Source organism: Trachypithecus francoisi, unplaced genomic scaffold (assembly GCF_009764315.1).
Source record: "Trachypithecus francoisi isolate TF-2019V2 unplaced genomic scaffold, Tfra_2.0 Lachesis_group16, whole genome shotgun sequence".
NCBI classification, from domain to species: Eukaryota; Metazoa; Chordata; class Mammalia; order Primates; family Cercopithecidae; genus Trachypithecus; species Trachypithecus francoisi.
Genome location: NW_022681461.1, coordinates 17,825,143 through 17,847,310, shown reverse-complemented (window position 1 = coordinate 17,847,310; position 22,168 = coordinate 17,825,143). Strand labels below are relative to the sequence as shown.

General features: G+C 37.6%; 1 pseudogene; it reads left to right on the top strand.

The window, feature by feature from the left end:
- Positions 1–361: 361 nt before the first annotated feature.
- LOC117099219 lies at positions 362–20,343 on the top strand (annotated as a pseudogene).
- The last annotated feature ends 1,825 nt before the right edge of the window (positions 20,344–22,168 follow it).

Sequence of the window (22,168 nt, the reverse complement as noted above, 5' to 3'; positions counted from 1 at the left end):
CCTCCTAGGCCTCTGGGATTATAATGGAAAGGGTAGCCTCAAAGATTTCTGAAGTGCCTTCAGAGCCTTTTCCTTATTGTCTTGACTATTAGCACCTGGCTCCATTTTATTCTTGCTAATCTCTCTAGCAAGTTGTTCCAAATTTTTACACTGTTTACTTTTTAATAATAAATTCCAATTTTAGGTCATTTCTTTGCTCCCATATCTGATCATAAGCTGCTAAAAGCAGCTATGACATTTCTTGAATGCTTTGTTGCTCAGACATTTCTTGTTCCAGAAAATTGAGAAAAGGAAAAGCTTTTAGGTTCATTATTTCTCAGGGACCACTGAGCCACAGGTTTGGGGAGGTTGTGTCGGCCAGATGGAGCTAAAGAAATCCAGTCACTGCAAGTTTGGGAAGAGAATCACATGGCAGGCAGAGGTCTTCACTTGCAAGGATTCAAAACAAGAAAGTTCTCAGCAGTGGCTCAGGCAAGGAAGCTTTGGCCTTATGTAAGGCTCGGGTAGGAGCATATGGTAGTATGTTGAACCTCATGATGGAAAATTTTTCCAATTGAGTTTAGGTGAACATGTTGTACACTCCAGCCTTTGTGGAAGGCTGATACTAAGATTGATAAACTTGCCTTCCACAAAGCTCTAGGGCATTAACACAATGTGGCCGAGTTCTTTGCTACAGTGTAACAGGAATGGCTTTGACTCCAGTTCCCAATAAGTTCCTCATTTCCATCTGAGACCTTGTCAGCCTGGACTTCACTGTCCATATTTCTATCAACATTTTAGTTACAACCACTTAACCGATCTCTAAGAAATTTCACTTTCCCTTGTCTTTCTTTTTCTAAGCCCTCCAAACTCTTCCAACCTCTGCCCATTATCCAGCTGTGAAACTGCTCCACATTTTCAGGTATCTTTACAGCAACATCTCACTCCTTGGTACCAATCTTCTGTTTTAGCCCATTTTTGTTGCCACAAAGGAATACCTGAGGCTGGGAAACTTATAAAGAAAAGAGGTTTATTTAACTCACAGTTCTGCAGACTGTAAAAGAAATATAGTGCCAGCATCTGCTTCTGATGAGAGCTTTAGGCTGCTTCCATTCATGGTGGATGGTGAAGGAGACCTGGCATGTGCAGAATCACATGGTGAAAAAGGAAGTGAGAGAGGGGAGGCAGGGAGGTACCAGCTCTTTTTAACCATCAGTTCTCATAAGAACTAATCAAGCAAGAACTCAGTCATTTCCATGAGAATGGCACCAAGCTATTCATGAGGGATTCTACTCCCAAGACCCAAACACCTCCCATCAACCCCCATCTCCAACACTGAGGATCAAATTTCAGTATGAGACTTGGCAGGGATCACACGAATCATATCTAAACCACAGAAGCATCCGCCCAGGTGTACATGCTTGAGCAGGATGCTAGTCTTCCTTCAGGTTACAAGACAGAGTAACTCTACTCATTGGTTAAAACAGCATGAGCCTTTGAATACCAGCCCTGGCTATTTAAATTGGTTACCATAGTCACTACCTCTTTCCTTGGAAAAGAGTGAGCTTGGGGGACAGTTGGGAGAAAGAGAGAGAGAGGGAGAGAGAGAGAGACAGCGAGAGAGAGAGAGCGAGAGAGCAAGACAGAGAACAAGCCTAAGTGTTTATTATAATGCTTCCTCCTGTGTGCAGAATGTCAGATTGAGAGGCATGAGTAGTATATCAGCCAGGGTTTCAACAGAGAAACAGAACCAGTAGAATGTACTTTGTGTGTGTGTGTGTGTGTGTGTAAAATGAGATTTATGTGATTGTGGAGACTGACTAGGCTAATCAAGAATCTGTAGGGTGGATCATCAGGAAGGGCAAACTGAAAATCTCAACCAGCAGCTGATGCAGTTCACAGGGGGAGTTTTTGCTTCCTCAGGGAAACTTCAGTGTTGCTCTTAAGACCTTCAACTACTTGGATGAAGCCCACCCAGATTATCCAGGATAATTTCCCTCCTGTAAAGCCAACTAATTATAGACATTAATCAAATCTACAAAATACTTCACAGCAACACCTAGATTAGTGTTTGAATAACTAGGTTCTATAGTCTAGCCAAGTTGATACAGGAAATGGACCATCACAAATAGTGAGGAAAACATCCAGCTTTCTCCACTAACTAGGTGACAGTGAGGGGAGGGTGTTTCGTACACTGGGAACAGCATGTGCATAGAAGCACTGAAAGAAAGAGTGTTGCAGGTGGGATGGAAGGTGGCAAAAATAGGAAGGAAGGAAGGAAGGGAGGGAGGGAGGGAGGGAGGGAGGAAGGAAGGGCAGAAGGGCTCAGAATGAAGGAAAAGATTTCTAAAGGTGAGCTGAAAAAATAAGTTGTCTCGCATTTTAGAGCTAGGAAGTTTAGATTTTATCCATATACTTAAATCTTAGAATTTTAAGACAGAGAGGGATATAAGAAGATATATATTATAGAAAGATCAAGGAGGTGACTTGAAGAAGGGACTGCAAGAGGAAAAATGGAAATATGAAGGTAGGCTAAGAGACAGTGGACAGGATCCAGGTAAGAAATGTGTTTCTGGGGGTCAAGCTGAGAGAAGGTATAAATTCACCATCAATTTAGTCTGTTTAAGAAGTAGAATTTACAGCACATGGTAAGGATTGAAAATGGGGTTGAGAGATCAGAGAAGAGTGTAGGTGTTGGGCAACAAACAGGGTTTTTGGTCATTCATCTGCAGAAACAGGGAATTTGGAGGGAGATCTGATTTATATGCCTTGTACTCATCATGAGTGGTGTGTACAAGGATTCTGTACAAAAGGAGACTGTGAGCATTCACATGTGAGTAGGCAATACTAGAGCCCCAGAGGATGTCTGAGCTGAAAATAGAACTTTGTGGTCTTTTAATATATATTTCATAGTGAGTTATACAATTGGAAGAGATTATTTAGGAAGTCTATGAGCATGAGACTCCAAAAAGAATAGGAAAAGAGGAAATAAGAGAATACAATAAAAGAAAAGGACCAATGAGAAAATTCTCAGGGTCCTTACCATTTAAAGGATTGCAATGGAAAGAGCATGTTGTGAATGACATAAAAATCAGATGACCTGAAAGTGCATGCTCTTTTTCAATAACTCCCTAAATGATGAGTTTCTATGGAGTACTTACTGCCTTTGGTCCTCTTAAATGATTTATCTAATTCCTTCTATTGCCAGACACCATTCTGGAGATACAATGATGAGCGAGTCATGATTTAGCTCTTTAAATATCCTAGAGCAGGGTTTCTTAATTTCAGCACTACTTTTTGTTTTATAATTTCAACTTTTATTTTAGATTAAGGGATATATATGCAGGTTTGTTACATGGCTATACTGCATGATGCTGAGGTTTGGGGTATAAATTACCCTGTCACCCAGGTGGCGAGCATAGTACCCAATAGGTAATTTTTTAGCACTTTTTCCCCTCCCTCACTTACCTCTCTAGCAGTCCTCAATGTCTATTTTTTTTTTATAGGATTCATTTTTTCCAACATTTATTTTAGACTCGAGGTACATGTGCAGGTTTCTTACATGGGTAAATTACATGTTGCAGGCATTTAGTGTACAGATTATTTTATCAGCTAGGTCATAAGCATAGTATCTGATAGGTAGTTTTTTGATCCTCACCCTCCTCCTACTCTCCACCCTCTGATAGACCCCAGTGCCTATTGTTCCCTTCTTTGTGTCCATGTGTAATCAATGTTTAGCTCTCACTTATAAGTGAGAACATGCGGTATTTGGTTTTCTGTTCCCGCATTAATTTGTTAGGATGATGGCCTCCAGCCATCATTATATCATTTTTTTTATGACTATGTAGTATTCCATGGTATACATGTACAACATTTTCTTTATCCAGTTCACTGTTGATGGGCATCTAGGTTGATTCCATGTTTTGCCATTGTGAATAGCCCTGCAATGAACATATGTGTGCATGTGTCCTTGGGTAGAATGATTTATATTCCTTTGGGTATATACCCAGTAAAGGGATTGCTGAATTAAATGGTAGCTCTAAGTTCTTCGAGAAGCCTCCAAACTGCTTTCCACCGTGGCTGCACTGATTTACATTCCCACCAGCAGTGTATAAGTGTTCCCTTTTCTCTGTAACTTCACAAACATCTGTTATTTTCTTTTGTTGTTGTTGTTGTTTTTTCATAGTAACCATTCTGACTGGTGTGAGATGGTATCTCACTGTAGTTTTGATTTGCATTTCTCCAAAGATTAGTGATGTTGAGCATTTTTTCATATGCTTGTTGGTCACATGCATGTCTTTTTAAAGAAGTGTTCATGTCCTTTTGCCCATTTTTTAATGGAGATTTTTGGGTTTCTTTTCTTTTCTTTCTTTTTTTTTTTTTTTTTGCCTGTCAATTTGCTTAAGTTCCTAATAGTTTCCAGATACTAGACCTTTGTCAGATGCATAGTTAGCAAACATTTTCTCCCATTCTGTAGCTGTCTGTTTACTTTATTTCTGGTTTCTTTTGCTGTGCAGAAGCTCTAGTTTAATTAAGTTCCATTTGTCAATTTTTGGTTTTTGCAATTGCTTTCAGCATCTCCATCATGAAATCTTTGCCAAGGCCTACGTCCAAAATGATATTTCCTAGGTTTTCTTTTAGGGCTTTTATAGTTTTAGGTCATATATTTAAGTCTTTATTCCCTCTTGAATTGCTTTTTGTATATGGCAAAAGGAAGGGGTCTAATATTAATCTTCTGCATATGGCTAGCCAGTTATCCCAGCACCATTTACTAAAAAGGGACTCATTTCCTCATTGCTTGTTTTTGATGACCTTGCCAAAGATCAGATGGTTGTCAATGTGCATCTTTATTTCTGGGTTCTGTATCCTGTTCCACTGATCTGTGTGTCTGTTTTTGTACCAGTACCATGCCATTTTGGTTATGGTAGCCTTGTAGTATATTTTGAGGTTGGGTTATCTGATGCCTCTGGCTTTGTTCTTTTTGCTTAGGATTGCTTTGGGTATTACGTCTCTCACTTGGTAACATATAAAGTTTAGAATAGTTTTTCTAGTTCTGTCAAAAATGGCATTGGTAGTTTGATAGAAATAGCATTGAATCTGTAAATCACTTTCAGCAATAAGGCCATTTTAGCAATATTGCTTCTTCCTATTCATGACCATGGCATGTTTTTCCATTTGTTTGTGTCATCTCTGATGTCTTCCAGCAATGTTTTATAAGTCCCATTGTAGAGATCTTTCACCTCCCTAGTTGACTGTATTCCTAGACATTTCATTATTTTTGTGTCTATTATGAATGTGGTTGCATTCTTGCTTTGGCAGTCAACTTGGATGTAATTGGTGTATAGAATTGATTTTGTATCCTGAAACTTTGCTGAAGTTCTTTATTCTGGGAGCTTCTGAGGAGAACTATGGGGTTTTCTAGGTATAGAATCATATAATCTGTGAAGAAAGATAGTTTGACTTCCTCTCTTCCTATTTGGATGCCTTATATTTCTTTTTCTTTTTCTTGCCTGACTGCTTTGACTAAGATTTTCAGTACTGTGTTGAATAGAAATGGTGAGGGTGGGCATTCTTCTCTTGTTCTGGTTCTCAAGGGGAACATTTCCAATTTTTGTCTGCTCTCTATGATGTTGGCTGTGGGTTTGCCAGAGATGGCTTTTATCATTTTGGGGTACATTCTTTCAATGCCTAGTTTGTTGGGGATTTTTTTCTTAACATGAAGGGATGTTGAATTTTATAGAAAGCCTCTTCTGCATCTATTGAGATGATCATATGTTTTTTGTTTTCAGTTAGGTTTATGTGATGAATCACATTTGTTGATTTGCATATGTTGAACAAGACTTGCATCTTAGGAATAAATCTTACCTGTTTGTGGTAAGTTAGCTTTTTGATATGTTGCTGGATTTGGTGTACTAGTACTTTGTTGAGGATTTTTGCATCTATGTTCATCAGGGATATTGGCCGGATGTTTTATTTTTTCACTGTGACTCTGCAAGGTTTTGGTATCAGAATGATGCTATCATTATAGAATGAGATAGGGAGAAGTCCCTTATTTTCATTTTTTTGGAATAGTTTCAATAGGGTTGGTACCTGCTCTTTATACAAGTGACAGAATTTAGTTGTGAATCTGTCTGGTCCACGGTTTTCTGTGGTCGGCAGGCTTTTTATTACTGATTCAATTTTGGAACTTGTTATTGGTCTGTTCAGAGTTTCAATTTCTCCCTGGTTCAACTTTGGGATCTTGTATGTTTCCAGGAATTTCTTCATTTCTTGTAGGTTTTCTAGTTTGTATGCATAGCTGTATTCATAAGAAACTCTGATTTTTTTTTGTATTTTTGTGGGGTCAGTGGCAATGTCATCTTTGTCATTTCTGGTTGTGTTTATTTGGATCTTCTTTTTTTCATTAGTCTAGATATACCAATCTTATTCTTTCAATAAACCAACTTTTGGTTTCATCTTCTGTATGGCTTTTCCAACCTCAATTTCATCCAATTCAATTCTAATATTGGTTCTTTCTTTTCTTTTGGTAACTTTTAGTTTGCTCTTGTTTTTCTAGTTCCTCCAAAGTGTGATGTTATCTTGTTAATTTGAAATCTTTCTAATTTCTTGATTTAGGCATTTAATGCTATAAACTTTCCTCTTAACACTGCTTTAGCTGTGTCCCAGAGATTCTTGTATGTTGTATCTTTGTTTTGATTTGTTGCAAGGAAAATTTTAATTTTTGCCTTCATCTTATTCTTTACCCAAAAGTCATTCAGAAGCAAGCTGTTTAATTACTGTTTAATTGTGTGGTTTGAAATAACTTCTTAGTATTAATTTAAGTTTTTAATGTGCTGTGGTCCAGGAGTGTGGTTGGTATGATTTTGGTTTTTTTGAATTTTTGAGAATATTTTTATGGCCTATTGTGAGGTTGATCTTAGAGTATGTGCTATGGGCAGATGAGAAGAATATATATTCTCTTGCTGTTAGGGTAGAGTGTTCTGTAGATGTCTGTTAGGTCCATTTGGTCAAGTGTTGTTTGGGTCCTAAATATTTTAATTAGTTTTCTATCTTGATGATCAGTCTAACATTATCAGTGTGATGTTCAAGTCTCCCACTATTATTGTGCCATTACCTAAGTCTCTTCTTAGGTCTCTAAGAACTTGCTTTTTGAATGTGTGTGCCCTAGTGTGGGTGCATATATATTTAAGATAGTTGAGTCTTCTTATTGAATTGAACCCTTCATCATTATGTAATGCCCTTCTTTGTCTTTTTTATTGTTATGGGTTTAAAATCTGTTTTTTTTTTTTTTAATAAGAATGGTGACTTCTGTTCTTTGTTTTCCATTTGCTTGATAGCTCTCTCTCCATTGCTTGCCTTTGAGCCTATGGATGTCATTGAATGTGAGATGGGTCTCTTGAAGACAGCATTCAGTAGTGTCTTAGTTCTTCATCCAATTTGTTGCATTGTGCCTTTTAAGTGGGGGCATTTAACCTGTTTATACTCAATGTTAATATTTATATGTGAGGATTTGATATTGTTGTTGTGTTGTTAGCTGACTGTTATGTAAATTTGATTATGTAGTTGCTTTATAGTGTCAGTTGGCAATGTACTTAGCATTTTTTTGTGGTAGCAGAGAACTGTTTTCTGTTTGCATGTTTAGCACTCCCTTAAGCACTCTTGTAAGGCAGGACTGGTGATAATGAAGTCCCTTAGCATTTGCTTCTCTGAAAAGGATTTTATTTCCACTTCACTTCTGAAAGTTAACTTTGCTGAATATGAAATGCATGGTTGATATTTCTTTTCTTTAAGGATGCTGAACACATGCCCCAATCTCTTCTGGCTTGTAAGTTTTCTGCAGAATGGTCTACTGTTAGTCTGATGGTGTTCTCTTTACATGTGACGTGCTCATGCTCTCTACCTGCCTGTATTATTTTTTCTTTTGTGTAGACTTTGTAGAATCTGAGGATTACGTGTCTTAGGGATGGCCATCTTGTACAGCATTTTCCAGGACTTCTCTCAATTTCCTGAATTTGCATGTCACCCTCTCTAGCAAGGTGGGCAAAATTTTCATGGGCAGTATCCTCAAATGTTTTCCAAATCGTTTTCTCATCCACATCTATTTCAGGAATGCAAAAGAGTAATAGGTTTGATCTCTTTACATAATTCCATACTTCTTGGAGTTCTTGTTCATTTTAAAAAATCATTAAAATTTTTTTTGACTGCCTTTGCTAGCTCAAAGGAATTTTGAACTCTGAGATTCTTTCCTCAGCTTGGTCTATCCTGTCATTAATGCTTCAAGTTGAATTCTGTAATTTCCATAGCAAATTTTTTATTTCCAGGGGTTCAGTTTGGTGCCTTCTTAAAATGTCTATGTCATCTTTACACTGTTGGACCATTTTATTGTTTTCCTTGGATTGGATTTCAACCTTATTTTATCTCAATGAGTTTCTTTGCCATCAATATTCTGAATTCTATGTCTGTCATTTCAGCCTAGTTAAGAACCACTGTTGGGGAGTTAGTGCAGTCATTTGGAGGTAAGAAGATAGTCTGGCGTTTGGAGTTGCCAAAGTTCTTGTGCTGGTTCATTTTGATCTGGGTGATCTAATGTTCCCTTATTCTTTGAAGTTGTTGTCTTTTAGATGAGGCTTTTTGTTTTTGTATTCTTTGATGCCTTTGGGCATTTGACTGTGGTATGGGTTGGGTTTAGTCAAGTGGCATCATTTCTACATGCTTTTAGGGGACCAAATTTTGTCTTGGCTTTCCTGGGCTGCAAGCCCTAACTCTTGGGGGCTGGGATCAGGTCACCTGCAGCTTTGTTCTCTGTTCCCTCAAGGTTAAGCACCTGCTATACTAGAGGGGTTAAGGGGTTCCCAGTCTGCTGGCATCAAAACTCCAATGGAGGCTGCTGGCAAAAGCACCCCAGGGGGGCAGTGGTGACCTCCCTCACATATGCATCCCAGCAAAGCAGCAGGGGTCCTTGTGTGCATGTGCACTGGTTGTGGATCTGCAGGTACATGTGCATCTGTAAGTCTGTGCATGTATGCATGCTGATGGGGCAGTGGCTGGCCCCATGCACATGTGCAGCAATGGGTTGGTTGTGGGGAGGCTGAGTGTGAGTGGGCACAGGACAAGGAAGGCTGTGGGTGGGTCCATGCTGGTGGAGATTTAACTTCAAAAGTGTTGTAATAGGTAGGTGATGTCTGTCAGTGAAAGAACTCTGGTGGTGGCCGCTAGCAAGCCAGGGCTGTGCTGCTAATGGGTGCAGCCAGGCAGGGACCCTGGGAGAGGCTGGCAGATATAGGGATGTTCAGATCACTCCAGCCTCACCCCACTGGCAAGACAGCCTGGCTTTGTCCAGGTCTAGCAGCTAATAAAAGCTAAAGCCACCTGGGAGAGTATGTTGACCTTTGGAGGATGGGCACCAATAAACATTCTCCACTGCAGCCATTCCTATGCCAAACCTCCTGGGCTCTGTGCAGGCTGGAGTTCTGCCTGTGCAAACTCTCTGGGCAGTTCTCTCTACCAGCTCAGATGTCTGTGGGGATCATGGGGGTCTCCTGCAGCTACAATCCCAGAGGACCATGGCTACAGTTGGCCAGTCCACACCTGTTTCACTTGCTCCTTCCCTAGGAGCTGCTAAGGGTGAGGTATGAGTGTTGGTTCTTAGCAACCCCATGCAGGTTTCCCAGCAACCTCTCCTTTTAGCCTGCAGCCTGCATCCTCCCTCTGTCAACTCTCAATGCCCAAAAGTCATTCAGAAACTACTTTCAGATCTGCTCAGAGTGTACCAGTCTACCTGATGGTCTGGTCTCTCCTGATGGGAGAGGCTCTTCCTGGCTGTTTGTAGTCAGCCATCTTGACAAAGCTCAAGAAAAAAAAATCAACCTTCCAAAGACTACGACTAAGTCAATTAAATTTATAAGCAATAAAATTGTTGATATTGTCAATGGGATTTCAGTTATTTTTATGTCATCATAGCTGACAACAGAGATATTTAGACTGAAATATCATCACCATGGAGGCTCTTTTAATTCCTGCTTATAAAGTTATCAAATTTGTGTAATATTAATAGATCACTATCTTACTGGTGGAAAGAAAGTTTTTCCAAACAACTTTCCACCAGTAAAAAGTTGTGGCAAAAGTCTCTCTAACCAGAAATGCTGGTTATCAAAATGCAAGAAATGTATTAAAAGCTTTGAATAATGTTTATGAATTGTTAAAGTATAACAAATTTGTATTTCTCCAGTTGGTTAAAGAGCAAAGAGGAGAATTGGTGTGGTATATTTTTGTTCACTATAAAAATAAACACAAACAGGCCAGGTGTGGTGACTCATGCCTGTTATCCCAGAACTTTGGGAGGCCAAGGCAAGAAGATTGCTTGAGGCCAGGAATTCAACATCAACCTGGGCTGAATAGCAAGATCCTGTCTCTCCAAAAAATAAAAAAATTAAACTAGCTCCAAGCATCTGTATTCTTTTTTCTAGTCTACCTAAATGAGAGCTTCTTAATGAAATCTTCTTACTCTGCTAACCTCCCCAATTCTTGGATAAAAAGTACTCTTGACTCTACTGTGGTTATTTAGATCTGTGATGCTATAATCTTAAGCTCTGTCAACTAGAGTTTGGTCCTAGATGCTACCTCCCTCCCACCTAGTTGAAGTGACAGAGTCTTGCTCTGTCACTGGCAACAGGTTTTCACCATGTTGGCCAGTCTGGTCTCAAACTCCTCACCTTAAGTGATCTGCCTACCTCGGCCTCCCAAAGTGTTGGGATTACAGGCGTGAGCCACCTTGTTCGGCCGAGTTGTAATCTTTGCTGGCGGACAGTCTTGCCTCGATGTTGATGGCTGCTGACAGATCATAGTGGTGGCTATTGAAGGCTGGGGTGGCTGTGGCAATGTGTTAGGATAAGAACATCCATACTACTGTTCTTTTTGATTTTTCACCTCCTTCCATAAATCAGAAATGTTCATAGTGCCATCTATAATGGGGAGTCCTTTCCAGGAAGTTTTTAATGTACTTTGCCCAGATCCATTAGGGGAATCACTATGACAGCTATAGCCTTACAAAAAGTATTTCTTAAATAATAAAATTTGAAAGTTGAAATTACTTCTTGATCCATGGGCTGCAGAGTGGATGTTGTGTTAGCAGGCATGAAAACAATATTAATCTCCTTGTACATCTCCATTCAAGAACTCTTGAATGACTAGGTGCATTGTCAATGAACAGTAATATTTGGAAAGAAATCTTTCTTTTCCTGAGGTGTAGGTCTCTTCAGTAGGCTTAAAATATTCAGTAAACCATTCTGTAAGCAGATGTGCTATCATCCTGACTTTGTTGCTCCATCTATAGAGCAAAGACAGAGTAGATTTAACATAATTCTTAAGGGCTGTAGGATTTTTGGATAGCAAATGAGCGTTGGCTTCAACTTAAAGTCATCAATTGCATTAGCCCCTAACAAGAGAATCACTGTGTCCTTTGAAGCTTTGAAGCCAGGCATTGACTTCTTCTAGCTATGAAAGTCCTAGATGACATCTTCCAATAGAAGGCTGTTTCATCTACATTGAAAGTCTGCTGTTTAGTGTAGCCACCTTCATCAATTATTTTAGCTAGATATTTTGAATAACTTGCTGCAGTTTCTACATCAGTACTTACTGCTTCACTTTATACTTTTATGTTACGAGATGATTTCTTTCCTTAAACCTATGAACAAGCCTGTGTTAGATTCAAACTTTTCTTCTGCAGTTTCCTCACCTCTCTCAGCCTTCAAAGAATTGGAGACATTTAGGGATGTGGACTGGATTAGGCTTTGACTTAAGGGAATGTCATGGCTGGTTTGATCTTCTATCCAAACCACTAAAACTTTCTCCATATCAGCAATAAGGCTATTTCACTTTCTTATCACTGCAGTAACACTTTTTTCAAGAATTTTTCTTTTGCATTCACAACTTGGCTGTTTGGTACAAGAAGCCTAGCTTTTAGCCTATTTCAACTTTTGGCATGCATTCCTCACTAAGCATAATCCTTTTGATTTAAATGAGAGACTTGTAACTTTTTCTTTCACTTGAACACTTATAGCCACCATATGGCTATTAATTGGCCTAATTTCAATATTATTGTCTTTCAAGGAATAGGAAAACCCAAGGAGAGGGGAAAAGACAGGGCAACTGCTGGTCATGGAACAGTCAGAGCACATACAACATTTATTAATTAAGTTGGCAATTTTATATGGGTGAAGTTTGTGATGCTCCAAAATAATTACTAGGTTGGTGCAAACGTAATTGTGGCTTTTGCATTTTTGCGTTCTATACTAATAAATGCTATGCCACTTTATATAAGAGACTTGAGCATCCCTGGAGTTTGGTATTCATGGGGTACTGGAACCAATTTCCCACAAATATAGAGCGGCAACTGAGTTTTCTTATGGCAGACCTATAAAAGTATTAATATAATAGCAAAATCAAAGATTACTGATACTAATCACCATAACAGATAAAATAGTAAGGAAAAAGTTTGAAATATTGTGGCAATTATCAAAATGTGACATAGAGAAACAAAGTGAGTACATGCTATTGGAAAAATGATACCAATAGACTTACTTGATGCAGGGTTGTCACAAATCTTCTAGTAGCAAAAAATGCAATATCTGTGAAGCACAATAATGCAAAGTTTAATAAAATAAGATATGCATGTATATATGACATTTTATTGATCCATTATTCCATAATTGGACAGTTGGTCAGTTTCCAGCTTTTAGCTATTGTGAATAATGCTTCTATGAACATTGGTTTACAAATACATGTTCAAGTCCCTGATATCAATTCTTTTGCATGTATACTTGGAAGCAGAATTGCTAAATCATATGATGTATTTGATGAGTTTTCATATGTTGAAACATCCTTGCATTTCAGAAATAAATCCTACTTGATCACAGGTGTATAATCTTATGCTGCTGAATTCAGTTTGTTCATATTTTGTTGAAGTTTTAAACTTTTTTTATGTTAATTTTCACAAGACTTATTGATCTGTATTTTTTTTTTTTTTGTAGCATTTTTGTCTGGCTTCAGCATCAGGATAATGCTGGCCCCATAGGAAAAGCTGGAAAGTCATTTCCTGCTCTTTGAGTTTTAGAAAAGTTTGATAAAGACTGGCTTTGAGTTGCTGTGTAGCATCCTTCAATTTCAATCTGAAAGTCTCCCATTATCATTTCTTGTAAAGCAGAGCTAGTGGGAATAAACCCCTCAGTTATTGCTTGTCTGAAAATGTCTGAATTTTTCCCTCGTTGTGGTAGACAGTTTTGCTGCACATAGAATTCTGAGTTTACAGTGTTGTTTTTCTTTTAGTACTTTAAATATATTAGCCCACTGACTCTGGATTTCAAAGTTTCTTTGTAATAAATTGGTTGATAATCTTACTGCTAATGATTGGCACATGATAAATCACTTCTTTATTGCTGCTTTCATGTTCCTCTCTTTTTCCATGCTTTTATTTTTCAACAGTTTGGTAATGATGTGTTTCAGTGTGGTTTCTTTGAGTTTGGCTTGCATAGAGTTTACTGAGCTTCTTGGATTGGTAGATTCATACCTTTAATCAAATTTGGAGATTTTTAGACATTATTTCTTCAAATAATCCCTTTGCCCTTTGTTCTCTCTCTTTGCCTTCTTGAACTCTCAAATGCATATATTGGTCCTCTTAATGGGATACCATAGGTATCTTTAGCCTTTTTGACTTTTTGCATTCTTTTTTGTAAGCTTTCTCATCAATAGTTTCTGACCATTTATTTTGTTCCCTTGAATAGGTCATGTTTTCTTGTTTCTTTGCATGCCTTGTAATTTGTTGTAAGTGTTGAAAACTGGGCATCTGAAAAACAGACACATCTTCCAGTTTTTGAAGAAAGACTCCGTCTAGGATAGCACTTCACTGATGAGCTGGATTTTCTCTGAGCCTAGGGATCAGCCAAAGGTGGAAGTTTAAGGTATTTTCTGAGTATTCATCTTTTGAGGGTCTGAAATTGGCCTTCTCAACTCTTATGCATGACGTCTCTCAAATGTCCTAATTTTCCAAAGAGTCTTACCCTAGATTCTCATCAGGGCCTTAGATGGTCTATTCTATATCTCCACCTATAATCTTTTGTCATAGACATCATCAGGTCTGAAGTCTCCCTGCAGCTTTCAAAAGTGGAATCTGATACTTTTACCACCTAAAATGTGAGTTATGAGAAATAGAAACCAGGCCTTTGAGCAGCCTCTGGACAGTTTAGAACATTGCAAATAAAATCTTCTCCAGTCTCTCCAGTTTGAGGGGGAGAACTGGTAACTGGGCTGCTACCTCTTCTAGGCCAAGACCATGAAATAAGGAAGGGAAATGGGAATTTGGGCAAAGGCAGGTGAAAACACCATAAAATGTCCTGCCATATAGGGTGACTTTTTCCTGATTAAGCATACATTCATTTGCTGTAAATCTTTGACTTTTTTTCAGAGCTTCTATAAGGTTAGTTCAGCCAGTTTCTGGTTCTTCCTTGGTGTTTTTGGTGTTTTCAGAGCTTAGAGATTCCCAGTCTGCCGTTTTGCTAATGTCACTCTTGTCAGTCTTTTCATTAAACCTTTTAATGAGTTCTCTTCATTCATTGATAACAGGACAGGGGCCATTCATTCTAAAGCACCACCTATATATATTTCGCCAGTCCTCAATGCTATTATTTTCCATCCATATCCTATAGCCAGTTTCTACCATTCCACCAAAAATTACTGTCAAAATCAACTTAATGACAGATAAAGGGCTTGGGGTTTTGAGATCATCAGGACTTGGTTAAAATTCTGGCCCACGATTACTTGTTTTTGTATCTTGGACGACCATCATAAACTCTGCAAGTCTCAGTACAGTGAGTTGTGTCATTGCATTACCTGTAATATAATCACTTTGCAAATTTGACTTTAAATCAAGACTAGGTTTGTGACTACCCCAACCCCCACCAATAACTCAAAATCCATCTCTCCCTTTTTTTCCACATGGTTTATCCTATGGAAATCCAGTAAGAACTTTTATGTCTCTTTCAAATCGCTGTAGCACTTGTTATCTGTATCATTTATATGTCAGTTGCCACTCTGTGACTGGAAATACAATTTTTCTCTTTGCTTATGCCTTGGATCTTTCTTAATAATGTGTTCATTTGGAAATAAAGTCGTGTCTCTATCTGTTAACTTATCTGTTGCATATTTATTGACTGTTTCATAGATATTGTGTTAGGTTCTGGTTACAGATGCTAGTGAAATATAGTTCTACCTGAGAAGCTTACAGTCTGCAGAAAAATAGAAAAAATCCAACAGCCTATGCCTCAAATACCTTTGCATTTCCCAGAGAGAACACAATTAGTAGGTACAATAAATTAATGTGTTATAGGTAAACATATAAATACTTGTTTGGCATCAAAACCCAGTTAACCACTTTTCTATTTTGAAATAGAAAACTTCTCTTTTCTCCTTGGTTTGCTCCTTGCTATCTGGGATAAACTTAAGCTAGCAAGAACTTTAGTTCAGAGAAGCATTGAGAAGTTATTATCTGACACTTATACAACATGCTTGACATGAAAATAGAGCTGGAAATCTCACAAAGTTAGGGATCTTTCAGGAATTTCAATAGTTTCTGCTGTTGGTTGGAAGGTCTATAATAATAGCCTTCTTTAAAACGCAGTTAAATATTCAACAACCTATGCGTTGGCTAAGTGAGCTCAAGAAGGCAAAGAAACTTGTGTTTTAGTTCCATTTACTATGGAGCCTCTGGTCAAATTATCCAATTCTGCTATATCTCTGTCAGCTTATCATCTATAAAACGGAGGAAGCTCTAAAAACATAGTGAGAGATGCTGCACAGCTTTATGTGTAATTGTGTTCATTTATCTTAGAATACCAAGGACATCTAAACTATTACTGCAGACAACTCAAATGTTATTTGGGGTCATCTAGTAGACTCTGTGGAAACAAAAGTAAAGAGGCCCCAGAATAACTGACTTTTCCAAGGGGCCACAATTATTTTCTGGCCAACTTGGGACAAAAACCTAGACCTCCTCAATTCCACACAATTGTTCTTTCATTGGGCCCTGAACATAGATGCATAAACAGAAAATAAAATCCTTCTGTCCTGTGTAACTGGTACAGGGCTTGGCAATATTGAAATTGCCACACTAAGTAGTAGCAGGCATTTGGAAAATTCTGAAAACAAAGTAGGATACAGACCTCTGATACTGTGGATGAGCAGAACTGGTAAATAAAGGTGTATGAGGACTGTAGTTTGTAATAGGATAGTTGAATTGTTGTCTTCTGGTACCTTGAAGACTCCACCCCAACTTACAACTCTAAAACAAAATAAAATTTTGAACTAGATCACATTGAATTCTACATGCATTCATGCAGACATGCATACATCTACATACACTGATGCAAATCAATAAAATATCCCATGTATCATTTAAATTATCATTTACTTTTCTTCATTTTTAATTTCTACTTCCTTCTTTCCAAACATAGAACAGGGACTGAATATAGGTATATGGAAGGCTACAGAGATGAAATAAGCTCACTTCATTTACTATGAAAATTAATAACCTAACAACCTCTTTGCAGCTGAAAGTGTCCAGACCAACTATCTTTGCTTTGTAGGCAAGACTTCTGGAAAAATCAAGGTGACAAACTCTTAATCACCCAATATCCCTTATCTGTTTCAATAAGTACAATTATATGAGAATTCTTCTAGAGACAGAGAAGGGCAGCCTGACTAAATATCAGCATGACCATAATGTGGATATGATGAGCTCAAGTTGTGTTACAAGGGATGGAGCCTATTTCCCATTACTAATTAATATAGTACAACATTTAATATTGTTTTCTGCTAAATCATTTTTTCCGTTCATTAAAACGGATGGGCTATAATTGAATCTGTAGTGTATGTATTGTCAAAACCTGAATAAATCTTTGTGGGTTACCAGGATCACTTTTATAAGTCACAAGTTTCTAGGGAAGATCTGCTGAAAAACCCTCAGTCTAGTATTACATTTATAACAAAATTGTAATGTAGCCTTGAGCAAATTAAGCTCATCTGTAAAAGAAAGATACTAACATGGTAGATAAATTGTGTTATTTACAGGAAAATTTGAATTATCGTATTCTGATTCTTTCTCAGTAACTTTCTAAAGCTGAGAGTAAGTGCAGGGGCCTCGAAACTGAGCTCCATTACACAAGAGAGGCTCTGAAAGAAAAGGCTTTGGTTTTTGAACACGTACGTACAAAGAGAGCTAAACCAAACACAGTGTCAAATGAAGGGCACTGAAAAAATGTACAAAAATGGAAGTAGAAAAACGCATAGAAAAGCAAATAAAATTATGTCAACTACAAAGACAAAATATGTTACTTCAACAGTAACTGGGTGATGCTCACAACAAAGCTGACAATCAAGAAAAAGCAATAATTGATATTCAAGCCAAATGTGATGCTAGAGTACAAAACTTTGAAGCTGAGTGCAGAAAGCGCCGTCTTTTGCTAGGAGAAGACTATAAGAAGTTGAGCAATGAATTTAATCATTTGAAAGACAAACAATGTCAATATGAAAGAGAGAAAGCAGAAAGAGTAGTTGAGAGACAACTTCAACAAAAACGGGATGATGTCCTAAACAAACAACAACAAAAGCTTTGCTGGATGCTTCATTGCGTCACTGCATCCATTTGGAATGTGAGATGCAGGATTCAAGGGAGAAATTAGGCCTGATGAGAAGTTAATTTCAAGAAATACAGGATCAACTTACAGCGACTATAAGACGTACCAAGGAGACGCAAGGCTATGTACAAAAGCTTGACGTAGAAAATTCCATGTTAAGAAATACAATTAAAAAGCAAGATGACCACATTGAGCGGATTCAGAAAATCCTGCAAAGTTCAAGTTTGATGGAGCAAGTGTTGCAAGAAAATGAAACTACAGAAGTAGATGAAGCTTCTTCTGAATTTAAATCTAGATCTTCTATAGCAGGGATCCCCAACCTGCAGGCCACAGACAGGTCCATGACCTGTTAGGAACCAGGCTACACGGCAGGAGAGTTATTGTGGATCTTCTAGATCATCTGCATGCCATGTGAATCTTACAGTTTTCAATTTCTACAAAAAAAAAAAAAAAAAAAGCCTGCTTGGCATGGAATGGGAATTGCTTTATATCTATAGATGAATATGGAAAAGAATTAACATCATAACAATGTTGAGTTTCTCAACCTATGAACAAGATATTTACTTAGGTCTTCTTTAATTTTTCTTAGCAATGCTTTTTAGTTATCAGTGTACAGATATTCCACATAGTTTGTCAGGTTTATTCCCAAGAATTTTATATTTGGATGATATTGAAAATAGTATTATTTTTAAAATTCCAATTCCTAATTGTTTACTTCTAACATATAGAAACACAATTGATTTTTGTATATCGATTATGCATCCTGCAGTGTTGCAAAACTCACTGGCTGGTTTCTGTAACTTGATAATGGATTTGGTTTTCTACATAGATGATAATATCTGTGGATAGATGGTTTTACTTATTTATTTCCAATCTAAAGGCATTTTATTTTCCTCCTTCCCTCCCTCTTTCTCCCCACTCCGAATTAAAAATGATTGTAGTGGTTAGAATTTCTAGTACAATGTTGAATAGAAGTGGTAAGAGCTGACATCTCTGTCTTATTCTCAACCTTAAGGGAAAGTATTCAGTCTTTCATCATTACATAGGATGTTAGCAGTAGATATTTTAAAGATGCCCTTCAACAGGTTGAGGAAATTCTCTTGTATCCCTAGTTTGCTGAGATTGTTTTTTAAATAAAGAATGGTTGTTCAATTTTCAAAAACAAAACAAAACAAAACAAAAAAAGAAAGATATTTATACTTGTTGTCTCTACCTCAAGGGGCTCTTATAATAAACTCAATAGAGGTGTATATGCCTGCATATATTTCCAATATTTACAAGCACTTAAAATGAATTCTATAGAATGCACTATAAAAAATGGTGATGTGTCTCCCTCATATAGTTCCAAACTCCATTAAAATTACCTAAATGAACAAAACCCTATATATTTACATACGTAGAAGAGAATTCCAAACACTGCTTCTTGCAGTACCCTGTCCCAACCATGCTACCTTCTTCTTCACACTAGTCCTCAATTCAGACACTATAGGGATTCATTCACTAATCCATGCACACATTTATTCATTCAATAATTTATTAATCCCCTACCAAATGCCAGGTACTGTCCTTTGATATGTTTCACAGGTATGTTGAGGAAATATAGCCATAACCAAAAAAAGATAAATATCCTCACCTTGTTGTTGGAGGGGGACACAAAAATAAACAAACGAACAATCTTATAAACATAGGCATAAATATATGAATAAAAATAGATGGGTCAAATAAATAGTACATCAGATAATTGCTACGGAGAAATAGAAAACTGGGAAAGGAGATAAACAGTATTAGATGGTGGAGGGAGGTTGCAATTTGAAATTATGGGGGAGGTGAAATTTAAGAAGGAACCTGAGGGTGTTCTAGGAAACAACAATGGGCTTGTCTGGGAAATGCACGTTACAGGCAGAGCGAACAGCCAAATGGGAAGGCAATGAGGCAAGAGTGTCCCTGAGTATTTAGGGAACAGAAAGGGCATCAGTGTGTGAGGGAGACAGGGATCAGAGTGGAGAGGAGAAGGAAATGATGTCAGCAAGGAAACGGAGAGCATGGGTTGCTAGGGGTTTGGAGGCAATTAGAGGAATTTGGCTTTTGCTCTGAGCAAGCCATTATAGAGATTTGAGTGATACAATCTGATTTAGGTTTTAACAGGATCTCTCTGGATGCAATGTTGATTAAAAATTGTAGGCAAGTTTAAAAAAAAGATCAGGGAGATCAATTCCTTTACAGAAGTGATTTACTCAAAAGATTTGCTTTCTACTCATAAAGAAATAGATCAGTGATGGGCAAAAAATGGCCCATAGCTCTTTTTGTATGACCTGTGAGCTAAGAATGATTCTTACATTTTGAAAGGTTGTCGAAGAAAAAGAAAAAGGAGGAGGAAAGGGAACTTCAGAAACTGCATACAGCTTACAAAGCCTAAAATATTTAAAGTCTGGAAAATATTTGCTAAATCTTCAAGTAAACGATATAACTGGATGTAGGTCCTCAATAAAATTGGAAAGAGGGATACATGAGAAAATACTTGCTAAAAACATTGTGAAGTGATAGGTGTCAAGAAACGTCTATGGTTTCATTCCCAACCTTCACAATGTCATACATTTCCATTGAGATATTGAAAAATATGGTTGGTTTGTAAAAGAATAAACAAAAAGGCACTGTGTCACCTAGACAATATCATACATAACATTGATACAGTAATAACAAAAATAATAACACAAAGCATTTTTATGGAACTTAAAATTTTACAAAGCATTTTCTTGTTAATTATCTCATTTCACCTTCAAATCAACTCCTTAGGATAGGTATAATTTCCTTATTAGAAATTACTGTATCTTGTAACCAAAACGGTAGGGTACTAGTACCAAAACAGAGATATAGACCAATGGAATAGAACAGATCCCTCAGAAATAATACCACACATCTACAACCATCTGATTTTTTACAAACCTGACAAAAATAAGAAATGGGGAAAGGATTCCCTATTTAATAAATGGTGCCAGGAAAACTGGCTAGCCATATGTAGAAAACTGAAAGTGGATCCCTTCCTTACACCTTATACAAAAATTAATTCAAGATGGATTAAAGACTTAAATGTCAGACCTAAAACCATAAAAAACCTAGAAGAAAACCTAGGCAATACCATTCAAGACATAAGCATGGGCAAGGACTTCATGGCTAAAACACCAAAAGCAATGGCAACAAAAGCCAAAATTGACAAACATAATCTAATAAAATAAAGAGCTTCTGCACTGCAAAAGAAACTACCATCAGAGTGAACAGGCAACTTACAGAATGGGGGAAAATTTTTGCAATCTACCCATCTGACAAAGGGCTAATATCCAGAATCTACAAAGAACTTAAACAAATTTACAAGAAAAAATCAAACAACCCCATCAAAAAGTGGACGAAGGATGTGAACAGACACTTCTCAAAAGAAGACATTTATGCAGCCAACAGACATATGAAAAAACACTCATCATCATTGGCCATCAGAGAAATGCAAATCAAAACCACAATGAGATACCATCTCACACCAGTTAGAATGGTGATCATTAAAAAGTCAGGAAACAGGTGCCGGAGAGGATGTGGAGAAATAGGAACACTTTTACACTGTGAAGTAGTTTAAAAATACTTTGGGGTTACCCTGTATTACCTACCCTGTATTACCCTATGAAGTAGTAAACTACTTCAACCATTGTGGAAGACAGTGTGGCAATTCGTCAAGGATCTAGAACTAGAAATACAATTTGACCCAGCCATCCCGTTACTGGGTATATACCCAAAGGATTATAAATCATACTGCTATAAAGACACATGCACACATATGTTTATTGCTGCACTATTCATGATTGCAAAGTCTTGGAACCAACCCAAATGTCCATCAATGATAGACTGGATTAAGAAAATGTGTCACATATACACCATGGAATACTGTGCAGCCATAAAAAAGGATGGGTTTATGTCTTTTGTAGGGACATGGATTCAACTGGAAACCATCATTCTGAGCAAACTGTCGCAAGGACAGAAAACAAAACACCACATGTTCTCACTCATAGGTGGGAATTGAACAATGAGAACACTTGGACACAGGAAGGGGAACATCACACACCGGGGCCTGTTGTGGGGTCGGGGGAGTGGGGAGGGATAGCATTAGGAGATACACCTAGTGTAAATGATGAGGTAATGGGTGCAGCACACCAACATGGCACACGTATACATATGTAACAAAGCCGCACGTTGTGCACATGTATCTTAGAACTTAAAGTATAATAATAATAATAATAAGAAGAAATTACTGTATCCTAAATCCTTAGTGATTGATTGCTCAAAAAAAGTTGAAATCATAAATGCTACATCTGTTAACACAGGTTGGTTTTCTACTGTTAATCAGCAGGCCCTTGTAGTAAAAAAGGATAGACCATGAACACATATTAGCCTTGTGTTCCTCCTGAAAATATGAGATACCAAAATTAGTAGACCAATAAAAGTCAAGAGATTGTGGAAGTCAT